At 41.6% G+C, this 3,960-nt stretch overlaps 1 protein-coding gene across 3 annotated transcripts in view; it reads left to right on the top strand.

Annotated features, from left to right (window-relative positions):
- Window positions 1-3,960, top strand: part of Mb21d2 (Mab-21 domain containing 2) — a 112,813-nt gene that overhangs the window by 21,684 nt on the left and 87,169 nt on the right. Inside the window, exon 1 of one of the 3 annotated variants that reach the window (XM_029566403.1) lies at window positions 137-158. The exons of the other annotated variants lie outside the window; for them this stretch is intronic. The gene's annotated coding sequence lies outside the window, so the exon portion shown is untranslated. Of the gene's footprint in view, window positions 1-136; window positions 159-3,960 lie in introns of those variants that run through there. 3 annotated transcript variants of the gene reach the window in all.

Here is a 3,960-nt window from a genome sequence, read left to right as displayed (position 1 = left end):
CTCATCAGAAGTGAAAAGGTGACATGCTTCTCTCTTCTTGAACCCAGCATTTGGGAAGATGTGGAAACATCTGAAGCAAGCCACAGATCTAAGGAGCTGAATGGGAGAGTGGATATCGAAGTCTTTTGTGTTTCTATTCGGCTACTAACTGACTGGAGGTATTTTGAGAAAACTTTATCACTTGTGTTGTTTAGTTTATGAGAGACTTCCTGATCTGTGCATTGCCACTTTGCATGGGCTTGACAAGCCACGTATGTGTTCTGAGCCTTTTCTCTACACACATACTCATGTGGCTATTGTTATCCCAGCCTCCTGCTCAGTATCTGACCCAGAGGTGGTACCCAATATTTATACTGGATAAATCGACAAATACGGAGATTTTTGAGGCTCTGTGTGGTGAGTGTATTATAAGATTTCAAGCAGAGTGTCATCATATTAGACAGTTTGTTTGGGCTGTTTTTACTTTTTGCTTTGGTGATGCTGAGGATTAAACTTTGAGTCCCAGATTCAGCTACACATCAGCCTTTAGTTTGCAAATTTGCTAATAGCCCACTTTCTGAAACTTTCTCCTAGCCACTGGCTAGTACGTGTGTCTGTGTGAATTTTGTTCTCAGAGGGAACTGAGGAAGCAGGGCTCCAGCTGTGTGTGAAACACTAGATGGAGATGGGCAAAGATCAGAGTTCCTCATAAAATACCAGTGCTGTCTATCTCTGCCTGCCTTCCTGTTTTTGACCCCTGCATGTTCCAGTCCCTCAGCCACAGACAGACAATTAGGAAGGAGCAAGATGAATGAGTTCAAGTGTGTGGAGCTCTGCACTGGTTCGGAACTGCTAATGGAAATGATTGTGCTACATCAAGAAGTGCGCATACCAGTCACTCAACTCATACCTTATTTTTCTAATGGTCTATGATGAGGAAGTAGTGAAGAGCAAGGACTCTTGAGGTTGGACCGTTTCTCCTGTGAATCACTGCTTTGCCTTTTCCAGTCTGTTTCTATTAATTTTAAATGGTTGATGTGATGCAATTCACTGGTTGTTTGTGAGGCCTCAATCAAGTGTAAAACATTCTTTGCGTGTATGTAGGTACCTTGTAGGTACTTAAGAAAAGTGGCAGCCATCACTGTTAGTAACAGGATGTGGAAGCCCAGCGATAGGGACAGCTGGTTGTTGCTTTGTGTTGTCTGTTTCGCAGAATCCAGAATTACCTGGAAGACAGGCCCCTCGCACCCCACATGCTCAGGCCCCTGGGCATGCTTGTGGGGGATTCATTGGATTAATTTAGGTGGGAAGACACTCTCACGGTGGGTGGTGCCCTTTTCTGGGCAGGGGTTCTAACTGTACAAAACAGAAAGGGAAGCGAAGGGGAGCTGAGTACACGCATGCAAATCCTTGCTTAACTATGAATGCAGTATGACTACGTCCCCCCAAGCTCTTGTCACTGTGACTTCCTGCCATGGTGGACTGCAACTTTGAACTACTGTGAGCTAAACTTAACCCTTTCTCCCTTAAGTTGCTTTTGGCAGAGTATTTTATCACAGCTAAAGGAAAAGAAACCAAGACACTGGCCAAAGGTACCAGCCCTGGGGTACTGTGCTGGTGCTGATGTGGAGGCCTCTTAACTTTGGGTATGCTGGGGTAGGAAGGAATACAGTAGAGGGAGTTATGTTTGTCCATGTTCAAGATTAAGAAGACTTTCCTAGGAATGTGTTACGATCTTTAGTTTGGGGAGGGGGCTATCTCAGCAGTTAAGAGCACTGACTGCTCTTGCAGAGGCCCTGGGTTCGATTTCCAGCATGGCAGCTAACAACCGTCCATAACTCCAGTTCCAGGGAAATTCGATGCTGTCTTCTGACCTCTGTGGGCATTGCATGACAAGGGTGCACTTATATATCTGCAGACAGTACATTCATACACTTAAAAAAATAGTAAGTAAAATATTTAAGAAAAGATCTTTAGTAAAGTTAAAGTAAAACCAAACCTGTTTGAAATAAAAAGACTTAATATGAGCAAGAAGCTTTCAGAGGAACTTCATGCAGGTCAAAAGATGATATGTGGTTTTAATTGCAAATAAGTCTTTGGTCTCTCCTGAGCAGAATTCTTTCTGGGTGATTAAGGCATTAGGAAGTGATGGAGGGAATGACCTCTGAGATACAGTTTTAGACTTGGACTGAAGGTGGTTACCATCGCTGTATGTCCACTCCAAACAATCTTTGAGTTCTTCTATTATTATTTAAAATGACCATCTTTCTCCTGCCTGCTTTCCTAGGGCCAGATCTCCAGGGATTCCTAATATCACAGATCTCTCATGAGTTCACCAGCCCTGGGAAGGATGTGCAGTTGGTTCTTGTGACTTAATGCTCGACCTCACAGTGTGGACCATTTTTCTTGAAATGCACTTGTTTCACATGATTTTATAAGATAGAGCACTTGGCTTCATGGTTTTCAGAATTTCTTATTTTGTATCTGTGCAGTAAAATAGAGGCATGGGTGCAAATTATAGCTATAGGAATTCAGTGCTGTATGTAGTGTTTTTTTTTTTTTTTTTAATGTGTATCTCCCACCTCCTGTAATCACTGCTTACAGAACAGATTTCATCAGATTTTTTTTCAATACCTAGAAAATTATCATGTAGTAAGTAAGCTCAGCCCAGGTTTACCTTTTGTGGTGATGCTCCACCAGGCGTAAATGCTAAGCCTCTCATTCTATAAAAACAGCTTTCTTTAAAGGGCAAACACAAACTGTCTTGTATCCTGAATTTCTAAGGTTTACCCAATAATTATTTCCCCTAAGCTGAAAACACCAGAAAAATACCTTCTTAGTTCTTTTATTTCTGTTGCGATTCTTCCTTGCTTCTGTGATCTATGAAAATCGACCTTCCACACAACACCAGGACTGCTGTTAGCACCTGGCTTTGCTGTGAGCAAACGACTTTCTACGCCATTTCTTCCCCACATCTGCCTTGCAAAGCTGCAGAAGCTGCTTCAGTTATTGCAAAGAGATATTTTCTCTAGAAGCATTGGACTGATGTCACTTTGTTCTTATTTCTGTATATTCCAGGAATAAAAGTGAAAGGGTGATACGTGCTTTTAATTGTAAATGTGTCTTTGGTCTATCTTCTCCTGAGCAAAATTCTGACTAACTGTGGTTTCAGAAACGGCATTAGTGAGATCTTATTTCTCAAGGTCTGTCCTTCACAAAGAAGACATTTCTGGGTATGTTCCTTGAATTTTCTTGGAAATTTTTTACTCACTTTATTTTGACAAATTCAGTGTTAACTTTGGACATGGGCGTTCAGGACTTTAGTTTTTTATGTTGGAAGTCATTAGACTGAATTCAGTCCTAGGACTGGCAAGGCCTTGTTCTATATGTAGAAGGCAACTTCCGTCATAGCATTTTATTGTCATGTAGCATGCTCTGCAGACAGTTCACAGAACACTTTCCAAGTCTTTGTAGTTTGAATGCACAGTTTTTGCTTCCCTGTTAAATATTGTGAATGACAGTTTGGGCTGGTATTTGAAGCCTCTTGACGCAGCCTCTGGAAAGCATATATGGAAATGCTTATCATCCGGTGATAAACTCCAAGGCTAGGTAGGGCAGCTGTCTTAAATGTCTTTGTAGGCTGCAACTTTAAGAAAATGCTTCTGGGGCTAGTCGTCATGACATTTATTTATTTTTTTTTAAAGAACTTTTAACTGGAAGTTAACTATAAAATTCAAGATTCTGAGCCAACTAACCTCTCAGAATAAATAATGCATCGAATTCTTCCCTCCCAGGTGCCCAGATCTTTGCTTGCCAGCCATTCTAGGGTGATCTGTGCTGCGTCCTCACGTGCTTCAGGCTTTAGCTCATGTTTCCCCCTATGCATTATAAGTACCTGTCTTTCAAGGCCTAATTCCAAACAATCTTAATGAAGACCTTCTCATCCCTTGTCAGGATTCTCTCTGCTTGGATAAATAGGAG

Source organism: Nannospalax galili, unplaced genomic scaffold, assembly GCF_000622305.1.
Source record: "Nannospalax galili isolate Female #2095 unplaced genomic scaffold, S.galili_v1.0 scaffold599, whole genome shotgun sequence".
Taxonomy (NCBI): domain Eukaryota; kingdom Metazoa; phylum Chordata; class Mammalia; order Rodentia; family Spalacidae; genus Nannospalax; species Nannospalax galili.
The sequence above is the reverse complement of the archived record's forward strand: the minus strand, read 5'-3'. Positions and strand labels throughout refer to the sequence as shown.